Here is a 14,435-nt window from a genome sequence, read left to right on the forward strand (position 1 = left end):
TCTCTCTCTCTCTCTCTCTCTCTCTCTCTCTCTCTCTCTCTCTCTCTTTTTATATATATCGTTATATAAAAAATGTTGCAATAACCTTGCTGTTTTTTTTAACATATATGCATTTATTATGTACTTATTACTGTTATTATTTTATATTTGTGATTTAAAAGAGAAAGTAGTTAGGTTGACTCTCGTAGTCCGTCACTGGTTAACGAGTTTTTGTACTTTTTCTATTTTCTAAAGATTTTCGAAAGATATTTTTTTGCTTGAATTTGAGTGTATTTTGAGAATATCTAGAAAACTGTTTAAGAAAAACCGATTGTTTTATCTGTGATGCCGTAATGCAAACGATTTATCAACAATTTTATTACCAAATTTGTGCTCCTCGTAAAACTAATGACTTTTACTCTGAATTTTTTATTAAAAGATTTTAATAATTAGGTATATAAAATAATAAACAAATAAAAAATAGCAATAATAGTAGTAAACAAATGAAGAAATTATATTCGGTTGTGGCCGAATCTTTTATACCCACCACAATTATCCTAAAAAAGGCAAAAAAAAAAAAAAAGGAAAAAGCACTGAGTTTTCAGGTTCTATAATATAAGGCGAGCGCGGCTGAGAGTGTTTATTGTCAAAATGAAAGTTTTTGTCGCACAGGCACGTAGGCTTGTGGGCGCCCCATTTGAAATTTTTAGGTCGCTTGCAAATGCTTTTGCAAATTTGAAGTCGATATCTTCGTTTTTGCGAACAGGAGAACGTTTACTACAAATACTACACAATTGCGCAGACAGACAGACACACAAAGCAGCCGTCCCCTTAAAGTGTAATTTTGAATTGATCGAACGATTTAAACCAACCAATGAATCTACTATTCATTTTAGGCTTACCAGTAAATAAATCGCATCATGAATATTATTTTCAATTGTATTGTGAAGACCTGCTAATGATTATAATTGATTGTTCAAAACATGTCGAAATTTTCAACTTGATGCGATAGAACAACATGTGAACATAAAAGTGAGGTTTGGTTTTCGTACGAAAATGGTTTATACAATAGCGTGGGCTGTGTGGCTCATCTAACAAAAGAATCTGACTTTCGGAAAGCGTTACTTTCTTTTTTTAGTTCTACTGCGGAATCGTGGCAGACGAGATCAAAACAATACAATATTGAGAGCTTGAAGAATAGTGGTAAAGTCGATTCTTTTTTCATTAACGTCGTAATTTTCGTGGGGCGTGGGGCTCGATGAACGGTCACAATTTTATGTAATCATCATGGAGGAACGCTGTCAATAATAAGTGATAGATGGTGTTGCGCCAAATATATTAGCAAAAAAGATGCAGGAATAGAAAGTTGATTTTTTAGGCTGATGATGTTTTACATCATAAGGGGGAGCTTGTGTTCAGAACATGTTACCTTTTTAAAACTGAAACATGATATTACCGTCGCTACATTCACCACACCTTTTTTTCTCTCACTAGTGCCGCTTCCAAAAGTTAAAGAAAAAGTTAGCTTTGAATTGCCTCAGATGTACAAGACATAAGTAATTTTGAAATACGTATCTCTTGTTTTCAAATTTTAAAACAAAATGTAACAATTAACAACAAAAAAAAAAGTCGCTTATAGTCGTCAGAATAAAAGAGGATTAGAACACTATGCTTGCGCGTTATTCTAAAATATTACGTAAATCTTTGTATTTTTAGACAATGCATGATTCCTGATCAATCAGAAGTCATTCTATAAAACTTCTTATGCTCGTAAGCACTGCGCCTTATCAAGCATTAGTATTGTTAAATGATGGGCTGAAAACGAATTTGAAAATTCTTCGCCAAGAATAGCTACAAGTAAAAAGTAACCTAAAACTTAGTCGAAATAAGTAGGATCATCTTAAAGGGCGAAGCAAAAATAACAATTGCTGGATGTTAGAGATAATTTAGAAATTTAAAAACTGACATCGCATCTGCAATTAACCATATGCATGTTGTGTTTATGAGATGATAGGGATCAAAGTTTCAATCCAGCAAATATAGTTGCTTTGTTTATTATGCGCATATTTGCTTAGAATCATGCTTATCCAAGATTCAACTTAAGTCTTTCCATATAAGTGTTTTATTTTTTGTAATAGGTATGCATAAACAGTCAAGGATGCATAATGCTTAAAACGACGTTGCAGCTGAAATAGTCGCTGTTTTCTTTCATTCTATTTAGAGAATTCGGTCAATTTTTTTGACCTACATTATCTTTTTGTGATGTTTCTACTTGAATTAATTTATAAAATAATCGCGAAACTAGTTTTCTATGTACTTGCACATATTTAGAGAGTTTTATTAATATGTCAGAAAATAAAAAATTAACGAAATTAAGAGTTTTATTGACGTATAAAATGAATGAAAGAGTGACGAAAATTGCAGAAATGAATAAGGACATTACTGTCATTGATAGATTGGGAAATAATTTATGAATAGACATACAAAGTTATAATCCTATCTTTTATTACCGTATCTAACCTGCCTCGTCTAACTTAGACTTGATATACACCTGATCTGTTCTAGCTTAGAAAGTTAACTTAAAATTCGCTATAAATGAAGTAAATAATCTGTAGATTACTACTCTTCCTTTTTTTTGTGTATGAAAACTTAAAATATTTCGATTAATTGCGTTTTAATTTCTCCCTGACACACAAGTCATATGCTCAGTCAGTTGCTCAGTTAGCTCATCAGCAAGCAGTAATTAGTTTGCTGTTTTCTTTGTAAATAAGTTTTGTTATTAAAAACAATTTTATTCTTTTTGTTTTAAATTTATTTTATTTCTTTTTATGGATGTTTTCGAGCTTATTGACTTCTTGTAGTCATAGTCATGCTTTGCCTGTTTGACCGAGACGACAAATCAAAAACTATCTTAGCAAGGATGACGATGTTGAACAACATTTTTTCATCAATTTTTTTCTGCCCAACTACAACTAAAAAAGGCATAATTGAATAATTAATTTAATTCAAAGCAAGCGGAAAGAAAGGAGCTGAAAACAAATGATTTTAAAATAATAATTAAAATTTTCTATTCACATAAAACCGCTTGCAGAGAAAATAAATGCGAAACCCCGTATAATAAAATTGCTTATATAAAATTCAAATGAAAAATGGTTTTAAGTTTAAAACAACCAGAAAAACCTGGTGAGCAGTGAGATGATTTTCAAACGTTTTTTTTCCAAAAACAACTAAGTTGCACACATACCTCAAACCTACTTACATGAGAACAAGTAAACAAACACGGGGGCAGCTTGTTGTTTGGTAAGAGCGCGCTTCGTACGTAGTTTGTTAAAAATAAAAATAAAAACAGCACAAATAGAAGACTATATCCTACCTTACGTTTGTGAAATACCTACTTCAAGCTTTAGAGAAGGCAATGTCATAAACACATATGTCAGCGAACAGAGGGTGTAGGAAGTAGTGGGAGCGTTCTTGTTGTTGTTGGTATTATTATTGTGGCTGCTGGGTTTTTTTTCTTTCTTCTCAGCAACAAAGAGCACATGCCACGATGAAATGCACACGTGCCACACATGTTAAGACCACAAACTGCGGCCAAATTGGATTTAAATGATGCTCTGTACTCTTGCATATAAGCAACTATATGTTTCAGTTAAATTATAAGCCTTTGAGAACAAAGCTTTGCTAGAATTAAGTATAAAAAATAGTACACAAAATAATAATAAAAACAGCTAAGAAAATTATATTCAGCTGTGACCGAATCTTTTACAATCACATACACAAAACGTTCATACTTTTAAAAAAATTTTAAAAAAGAAATTTTAATGCCAGCCGGGGTGGGCGTGGCTGATTCTTTCCATTTATAGGCTCGACCATAGAATATACGTACAAATTCTAATCGACGCATCTGGTGTAGTTTATGAATAATGAACGAAAGACTACATTGTGTTTGATTTTGAAAAAACGAAAGTTTACTCAACTTTTTCATCTTTTTTTTTTTTTTATAGACCTAAAACTTGCTTCTGATCACGAACGCATGGAGCGCGCTTCAGGCTTTTGCAATGGTTACAATGGAGACAAGTTAAGGTTTTAACAAACAAGTTTACATCACATTATGGGGCTGTAGTTATAATAGGTATTTGAAATAAGATTTGAAGCAGCAGAAGGGAGCGAGTAGCCGGAACAAAACCAATTACTCATTATCGTCAGCAAGCTATAGTGTACAATGAATCGCAAAATCGGTATCGTATAAAAGGTGTGAAGATAAATTCGAATTTAACTAGCAAACTACGATTTCCAATAAGAAAACTCTGATAACGACTCAACAAAGCTCTGTTAAATAATTACAGTTAAGATATAGTTGGATTTGAAATCCTACTCCTCCTCCTATATTAAAAAAAGGAAAATATTTTTATGGACATTATATGAATCTATATGAAAATGCTTTCCAAACGAACTAAACAAATTCAAATTCTGCTTGTGAAAGCTACTTCTGACGATGTTTGAAATTTGGTTTGGTTTTAGTTAAAATCGAATTCATCTTCACACCCTTTATTGTATATACATGTAGATAGGCAGGTTGTCAAGTAAACCCTCAAATATAGAACGCGTTTATTTAGGCGGCAGTTTAAATGGTATATTTTCGTTATTTTTTGATTAGTTAATCGACCTTTCGCTCTTTTCAACATGTGCAGGCTATTCTTCCGGCTGGTGGCTGATTGTGGGAAAGTCTTTTCACAATCATAAACAATTTTGTAAAAATAAATTTTCGCCTCTCCTATTGCTTACGATTTCTTTATCCAAATACGTAAAATTGGCTTTTATCGCAATGACGTAAGGCAAGTAGCCTTAGAAATCCTTCTTGAGATTATAAGATGTTTTGTAAGTACTTCTAATGCAAAGAAATAAGCATGTTTGCTTGGTATTTTCGCAGCTATTTATGAGATCCTTGGATCGTACATTCTTATGTCATTATCGTATGCTAATAAATATACTCTATTGTCAACACTGTTGTTACCTTATATAAAGCTAATGACTTTATAAAATGGCATAATCCGGATTATAAATAATGTAAATTTTCCGAATGTTGAATATATATGTGTGTCACAAAAAATTTTGGCCAACCGTCAACTTTAACGTAAAAATCGAATATCTATGGGTACAAATTCATAAGCTACATTGATAACCAAATATATAAAACGACCCTTACCATGTTCCCAAGATAGTAAGGTTGCATTTAACTTAAAATCTCCAAAGTTTTATTATATACTCCTCCTTATATATTAAATTTATAGAAAGTATAATAAATTTAATTCTTCTTAATTTATTAATGCCTCTATTCGTTTCAAAATAAATTTTCTGTGAGTTGGGAAAACTTCGCCTTAAAACGCAGTTATTTATTTAAAATCTGCTCACGAGATGGATAACTTGATACAATGTACGTTTTAAATCTATGTCAATTTTATGATTCATTTGCGAAAAGAAAATTAAGAAAATCAAAATAAAGCGCCTCTTATACCATGAACGAGTTTTCTTGCTTAGCAGGAACCATTTATATATAAAAGAGAGGAAACTTACTCCTGTAAACAATACTTTTATTACTTCCTATTTCTTTATAGATTGATCGAGCTATGTAATTAATTTCCGATGTTATGCAAGCAGCTTATTAATGAGATATTCTTTTGTAATTTCGATTTTTTTTTTCGAACTTTTTTTTGACTTTGTTTTGTGTTGTCATGTAATTATTATTAACATTTTTTGCATTTTTTTTTTCAGGTAAGGCTACACTTGTCGTAAATTTGTATTTATATAATAACATTGGAAAGCAACAAGCAAGTAAGTGCCATTTGTGTTTACTTGAATTTTATAATTTATTTTGCTTAAAGTTAAAGTACGCTCAAACTTTGGTTTGCAATACGATCATCTTATGCGTGAAATCGACCCTTAGAAAGGGCGTGCGCTTGGTGAGCTTAAAATATAGGCATGGCCCGCACATCCCCGTTTTAATACCCCTCGCCGAAGTATGAGGGGTATATTCATTTTGTCAAAACGTTTGCAACGCCTAGAAGGAAGCGTCGGAGACCCCCCAAAAAGTATATGCATAAACTTGTCCGTCTGTGCAATGTTACATCAAATTTAGCAGAAACATTGGTGGATTTTAGTCGTCGGTTGGTATTAAAAATGGGCCAAATCGGTCGAAGAACACGCCCATAACACAATGTAAACTAAGAACATCTCCGCTTTCCAAAAGGTATAAAAATTTGGTTTTTTTTTGTGCTGTAATACCTGTACAAGGATGGAAAAAATTGACCACGCTTACCCAATATCGCAGTGTATAAAAATGTAATTTTTTATTCAATATCTTCATAAGGCGCAGAAACAAGCTTCAAATAACCCATAAAGTCCATAAATTCTTTACCAGTTCCAAATTTGGAATAGACCTAAGTATATACGCCAGCTCGTTTGTTGGTTTCCGCAACCTTGTACTATTTGCGGTAAACGTTCTCCCATTAGCGAAAATGAAGATATCGCTTACAAATATGCAAAAAAAATTGGAAGTGACTTTAAGTTTTCCAAGGATACGTCCATGACGCTCACATGTTTATGCAACAAAAACTTTTATTTTCAAAATAGAAAAAATCAGCCGCGCCCACTCCATACAATGCCGCACGAAAAATGATTTCTTTTACTTTGTTCTTTGCCTTTTTTAGGATAACGGTGATGGGTATAAAAAGTTCGGTTACGGCCGAATATAATTTTCTTACTTATTTAAATTTAACTTTAAGACAACATAGAATCTGATAAGGAATTGCAAATATCAAAATTACTATACCAATAGGTTGCAAAGAAATGTGCATTCGACGCTTCTCGTAGGTCCGTAGCGAAATTCCCAGATATGTCATAGTGTCCTTATAAGTCTATTCACTTCCCTCAAATAGTATTTAGAGCTTTTCTTTGCAAGTGAAAGTTGCAATTTCCTGATTTTTTCAAAATACTTGTCCTCATAGCGCAAGTTTCTGATAAGGAAACAAAAAAGGCCGTCCAATGAGTGAAAAGTTGAGCAAAAGACAAGTTTATAACCAAATGCCATCGTCTTCATGTTCAGGTGGGACACTTTTCTTCAGAGTAAGTGCGTATATGAAGCGTCGCAAATGAAAGCTGAAACTTCTTGAATTATATAACGAACTTGGAGCCTCCTAACGTGAAATTTTTTTTTTAGAAATTAAAACCGAGGAATTGTCATTTCCTGATGTTAGTTTTGGTTGAACACTTAGTAAGGACGCCCGAATAAATAAATCTTTCGACCGATTCCGATTGTCATCATTGGCCATTTACAGCGATCGGACGTAATCTTGCTGAATATTTTGAATTTTTTCGATATTCGCCATAAGTTTGTGTACATTGTGAATATTTAGTAAAATTACTAAATTTCCGGTTTAGAAATCTCAAAAAAGTTCTTATTGGTATGATCTTAACGCCAAAGCAAAGAATAATTTGTTTGTACGTTCATCTTGAATATAAAATATTTGGCATGTAATTAATTTTCCGCCAATGCACCTGCTCGCTTAATTAACGTGACATTCTAAGGTTTGTCATGCGAAATCTCGCGTTTAAAAAATTGAAAAGTTAGTTCTTAGTCCCGTAAAATAGTTCTGATGTACTTGCCCGCAGGGTTCCTCGTCAATCACTACTAATGCAGTTATTAAAGGCGATTCAAGATTTTTTCTAAAGCGGAAATAGCTTTCGTACTTGCATTGTTTACTTCCGTACAACTAAATACATAAGCTGTTATTTACAGCACATGACAATATTTACATTTTTTATTTATTTAGTTTTTTAAGTAAGCAAAGGTTCGTTTGCGACATAGATATGTAATCGCAATAAAAACAGTTTCGTTTCTTAATTTGTTATGTCTGTTATAAAATTAATTTTCTCTATAAATAAATTTTATATTTATGTTTCTTTCGGAATATTATTCAGACCTCCTTTTTTTTTTTTAATTGTTTACTTTTTATTAAAAAGTTTATTTTTTTTTCAATTTATGTAACTTTTGTTTATAAATTTGATTTGTTCCTAGGGTACAAAAAAAGAGGTCCCTCGTATGTAGTTAATAATTCAACTCCAATTGCTATAACTCTTTATACATTGCATTCATTTAGTGTCTGTACTGTAAGTATAGTCTGTACTGTAGTATAGTAGCAATAACTTTGGTTTTATGATCATAGTTAGAGACTGCCTGCTAATGTTCTTCAAATTCAATACTTACTACTTTATATTCGTAAATTGTAACTTAGCGAAGACATTTTAGCCGAGACACAAACCTTTAAAAAATGCCGACTGTCTTGTTGGACTACTTCGGCTTCTTACTTCCAGTTTTTTTAAACTTTTTTTAAGCATTGATAGTCGAGATGTTCGCGGGCAAAAACCACCCATTATAATAAATAATTTGTTTGTTAATAGATAAAAATTCAATAATTTTCATTTTCATTTGTCGTAAGTGGGCCAATTTCATCTAAGACAGCTTTTTATTTTACTTGCTTGTTCATCTTAATGTACATTTATTTTTCTTCATCTTCAAGACATAAACATTTGAAGATCTAGTTGAGAAGCGTTACAAACGGCATAAACAACGCAAATTCAGTCGTCTAACACAAGCGACATTAGAATTTCAATCCATGTTGCTTTGCATAATCGTTTTTTGAGGCGATAGTTGTACTACGTAGTTTTTATTGCTATTTGTAATGGGAAGCGTTTTATTTACTTTGTAAACATATAAATTTTCAAAATTTGTTTAAGTCTTCGGTGCGTGTAAATTCTTACAACACAAATTATATAATAAATAATAGCATTTGATTTGTAAGAGATTTGTAGCTATATCCCACTCCATCTTTCTGTTTTTAGCTTATAATTTTAATTGCAAGTTCCTTATTAAAATAAAATAAAATAAATAAAAACTTCTTTATAATCTTGGCTACAAAATTTTTCTTGCATTTTTTCAAAAATTTTAAAACTTCAAATATTTGATATTTCTGCCGCCTTATATGATGTTAAGTCAAGGTTCAAAGTCATCCAGCAATAGCTCGTATGTGTTCAAATTTAGTTCTACCTGGTTCTTCATCTATTTGTCATCTCTTTTGAGAACTGTTGCAATCTATAAATATTACAGTTGATGGCCATAAGCAGTAATGTATGTGATTCATCAAGTCGCACGCGCAAAATCTACAAATTAGGGAAAATAGGCTGTTGGTTCGTGCTCGTTATTACCCTTAATAAGTTCAGCATTACAGCGGAGAGGTCAACCCGACTCAAAGCCACGCCTACAGCAGGCAAACTTTGTCAAATTATAGGAGACGTCCATTTGAACAACCATCTAAAACTTCATTGCTGAAATGTGCGCAACTAAGAACCCAATCAATGGTGGACGGCTAGAGACATTTATCTAAAATTTGGCAGAATTACTTTCTAAGATCCTCTAACATATCAGCGTGAGAAAAGGTTTGATTATCCAAAAATTGCTTATAGCTTGTGTGGGTTGGTTCAAGATTGATTCAAAAATCTTCTCATTTATTTATTGCTAACTTTTTATATGTAAAAATTATTAATTTTTTTTAGTTAGATTCATCAGTACGCGTAGCCAACTTTTTGTCTTACGTTTTTGTTACTGAAAATATTCAAAGAAAACTTCTGTTATCTTTTAGAATTGTTTTATGCAAGTTTATTTTATAGTAATTTTTATAGTTACTACGGAAAAATAGCGATTTATTATTTTTATCATTCTGTTCGCTTTCTAACTCGTTATAGTCATGTTCTATACTGCAATTGTCAGAGTAGTAAACAATAGGAATAGAAAGGTGAATGTTGTTATATGTACCATCAGTTTGTTCGAGGCCGTCTAACAGATGAAAGACCAGAACAATTTGAAGAACACTTTTCTGATTCATGTTGGACCATCGAAGGCACAGAGTCGAAGGAATAACGTAAGCAATGAATGAAAACTTCAAAATAGCTTTTCCTTAGAAAGAAATAATACAAAATACATATAAGAATTTGAGGCTGAATGTGCATGGTTGATGGTCGTGGAAATGGAAAAAAAACTAAATTCATGAATGTTGTATGTTAGGTGATGAACCTCAAAAATTCATTCTAGGCCAAAGAAAGCTTTCTTGTCGTCTTTAAAATTTTTGGGGCGCTGTATTGAGTATGTAATCTGACAGAACCGAGTTTAGAATCGTAATTCTGAAAGATATGTTAAATAAAGTACAAGCACCTGACAAAGAGCAAATGCAAGAGCAAATGCCTCTTAAAGTTTTGTTTTTGTTGAGGCAACTTAATTCCAAAAGTAAAAGACGTTTTAATTTTTTCATTAAAAATAACTTTATCTTATCGATAATATTTTCAAAAAAAGTAGGTCAGTTTTGCATGCCAACAAATATTGCTTGGCAGTAATTTCCGAGGAAAATTGATTTTGTAATCGTAATTATTATTTTTTAAATATATTCTTAATTTTTGCATTTCAAGAAATTCGTCTACTATAATTTCGATATAGCACGATACCAATTAACCGTTTTATACGACAGACGCTATTAGTAACCTGCGCGATATACGTGGTTGATCTGGCATCCGTCATTTGCCGAAACTCCACAACCTGTATTTAAATGGGTATATTTTTAATATAAGCCTTAAATTGAATTGCGCTGTTTTTGCAATCTATCTGCAAACAAACATTCTAATGTCTAGGATAGGATAGGATTAGACCCACAATTAATTAACTCATCGTAGATGTTTAATTTTTTATTATTTATTGAAAGCGTCTTCTTGCCTATTCCATTTACTCGAATCGAAGAGTCCAAATAAATGGTATATTTTTAGCATTTAACTAACGGAGAAGGAAAGTATAGATGCAACTTACTTAATGTCTCATTTAATTTGTACAGTTCTCTTTTTTTGTTATCAACCATGATTGCTTCACTTCAGCCATAAAAATTCTCACCACAATTAAATAAATATTTGCCCTTGCTATCCCTTATCGGTTGGCATATGTTTACTTTCTTTTCCTCTTTTTGTGCTTTTTTTTCATAATTTAATAAATCTACCACTAAATGCTTGTTGAGCAGCACATACCATTAATTTGTTATCGTAATTCACTTAGTTGTGATAGACAAACACAAAAAGACAAAAACAAAAATGATAGCAAAACCGAATTGAATTAAAATAAAATTCCACCACAAATAAAATAAAAAAATTTGAAGTGTTTTTTACATTCGCGGTTTAAACGAATTTTGGATGCCTTTATGAAGAGTTTTTTCACATTCCTATGTATCATGCTTTTAAATAAATTTGCGCTCTCTTATCGTCTAGTTTCGCAGATAACACTTAACAATAATAGCATTTACCTTATTAATAATTACCCTTTGAAGGTCTTCATTGGGGCGTGATTGCATGCGAATCTCCATTCATTTCCAATGTAAGAAACTGTAATCTGAATGAAAAATTAATGTCTCCACAAAATTTCTATTGTCTATATTAATAAAGAAAACATACTATTGTCTGCCAGTTAGATAACTGCTGGCAATTTCTCTCTTTATAAATATGTAAATATGTATGTATGTTGAAATGGCCAACAATAATAAGAATGGTTTTTCTGTTTTGCTTTTGAATAACTAATGTGTATACAAAAGGAGCAACCGACCTACTATTTAACTCTAGCAAGCATATCTCTATCTATCCATATCGGTATTACTTGGTACGCATTCGTATATTTATGTATTTTTTCTATATATATACGTATATATGTGTATATATATATATATATGTATATATGCAAGAGTGGATGATACGTGCAAACCTGTGGTCTAGTGAAAACAGAGAAAATTATTGTGTTTTGTTTACGTAGACAGAGTGAGTGTGTTTTATATAGGTTTGATTATTAAATAGTTGGATAAGCATTTCCAATGATATAGAGAAGCGATGAATTAATATATATTAACATAAACGTTAAAATTTACGTAAATCGAGAATAAGATTGATATAATAAAGATTATAAAACAAATCGAAGTAATTTATATATATATATATAGAATTTACTATCCATTTACTGCACTTCTGACAATAATTAACATTTATAGCAAAGCAAAGTTACAAGGGACTCTCCAATAATACTGACTTGTTCACGTTCGGAGTCGAAAGGTACGCAAACACCATATTCCTGTGGAAGGAATTTATTTGCCCTATCTAACATCGCAAATTGCTTTCGTTAGTCACTAATAGAACGATAGGTCCGCTGCATTTTTCTAAATATTTATGATTAATCTCTTATGTCTATTTCTGCTGCATGGAGAAAATTATGAAATTTTGTAAGCAAGTAGTACGCGGTTTTGAACTTGATGTGTAGAATGGAGATGAAAAGAAAATGCAAAAATTTGTAAGAAAAATCAATTCAATTTACCTAAATAACTCTATGCGCATATCTCTCCTAAACATGTCGCAATACGAGTGAAATATGGGTTGCGCATGTATTCAGTCTCTTTGGCTATTCCGCTTCAACTTATGTTATTTTATTCGTCCGAAAACTTTTCTTTTTCTAAATTTCCAAAAGATTTTTTTCCGCCCAATAGAACGGTCTTATTCCCAGGAACAAAGCAAGAAAAATTTTCCTTTTTGCAAAAATCGACTCTATTTGTCAACATAGTCCTCGATCATAGTACTAGATCATTTAGAAATTAACTTATTTTTATATCCACCACTAAAAAATGGTGGTATACTAATACTATTTTTTTTCATAATGTATGTAACACCGAAAAGGAAGCTTCGCAGACCATATAAAGTATATTTATTCAAGATTAGCGTGAAATTCTAAATTGAGTCATGTCTGTCCGTTTTCGTGATTTGTGTTGTTGTAGCGAAAATGAAGCGATGCACTTCAAATTTGGTAGAGATAATGAAGGCTGTTGCACGCAGGTTGGTATTGATAATGGGCCAAATCGGTCGAAGGACACGCCCACAGCACCACGAAAACTGAGAGCTTTCCTATTTTTCACAAGGAATAAAAAATTGGATTTTGCTCATTACTCATAAACTATAGCAAAATTCTATGGGCATTCGTCTACAAGAATATTATAGTGTATCGTAATTGGATTGTCTTTTCAATGCTTTTATAACGCGCAGAAACAAGCTTCAAAAACCCTATAGAGTATATATGGCCAGTTTCAAATTTGGTATGCACATAAACATGTTCACCTATTCGTCTTTTCATCTGTCTGTTTGCGCAACTTTGCAGTATCTGTGGTAAACATAGTCCTGTTAGCGAAAATGAAGATATCGTCTACAAATTGGCAAAAGAATTTGGAATTGACCTAAACTTTTCAAACAACGCCTTTTTACAACGCCTTCATGCTTTTATGACAAAAATTTTTATTTTGATAACAGAAGAAATCAGCTGCGCCCGCCCCATATTATACAGCATAAGAATTTTGTTCTTTTACTTCTTTTGTGTGAATATTTGAGAGAGGGAAACAAAGAGAGGGAGAGAGAGGGAGACAGAATACCCTCCACTCTTTTACGCGGTCTTTTTTAAATTTGTATATGTTATACCGCGTTTTTCCCACCGAAAATCAACACTTCATCGATTTATGAAATTTAGATTTTGTATTCTCTCGCTTAAGTAATAAAAGTATCTCTGTCAACCTCATTGTAGGTCGTAAAGAGATACTCGAAATGACATAAGATGTTGGCATACGTTGTTTGAGGATTTTTTTGTTAGAAATTCCATTTATGTCAGCCCCTGGAACTATTGATCGCTGAGTTATGTTCAAAGTATAATTAAATTTCAAATACATCGATCTTGGAGAATATTGTGTAAAAATGGTACTAAAAAGTTTAGATTTCGTTTGCTGTGATATTTAAGAGGTACAATCTAGATTAGATCATTCAAAGTATTACCATCGTTACCTCTCTCAGTGCTTTTAGCCGTAAAGCATTGTAGCGGAGAAAATGGAACATCCCACATTGCTTTTATACTGCAGCTGTCGGGAGCGCAACTACAGTATTTTCTGCCGTTTCCTCATTATAACATTTTCATATGTTGATCAGTGAATGTTTCAGCGTAGCTGTCATACTTCAGGATAGAAGATAAAACGCTGGATGCACTTTTCGGTTGGGATAAATGTCCTCGATGAAAATATAACGAATTATTTATGCTCAGAATTTAAAGCAATTTCACTAATCAAATCGGAAATTCTCAAATAAAGCAATAAAGGGATTTGAAAAAGGACAAGAAATTTAGTACATACACATAAGTCAATCTAATTAAGACAGATAAACAACGTAGTCGCAATGGCATAAAAGTACCAAAAGTAAATTAAAAAAAAAAGTGTCAAGATATTATGCCGAACACGACCGGCCACCGAAAATCACACACCACATCTAATACAATTCCTTATTTATTATTCCATATATATTTA

General features: G+C 32.1%; 1 protein-coding gene across 6 annotated transcripts in view; it reads left to right on the forward strand.

The window, feature by feature from the left end:
* The window catches only part of LOC119642910 (AF4/FMR2 family member lilli), a 125,349-nt gene that overhangs the window by 72,792 nt on the left and 38,122 nt on the right, over positions 1-14,435 (forward strand). Inside the window, exon 2 of one of the 6 annotated variants that reach the window (XM_038042221.1) lies at positions 5,752-5,811. The exons of the other annotated variants lie outside the window; for them this stretch is intronic. The gene's annotated coding sequence lies outside the window, so the exon portion shown is untranslated. The remainder of the gene's footprint in view (positions 1-5,751; positions 5,812-14,435) is intronic. 6 annotated transcript variants of the gene reach the window in all.

Source organism: Glossina fuscipes, unplaced genomic scaffold, assembly GCF_014805625.2.
Source record: "Glossina fuscipes isolate IAEA_lab_2018 unplaced genomic scaffold, Yale_Gfus_2 287, whole genome shotgun sequence".
Classification (NCBI taxonomy): Eukaryota; Metazoa; Arthropoda; class Insecta; order Diptera; family Glossinidae; genus Glossina; species Glossina fuscipes.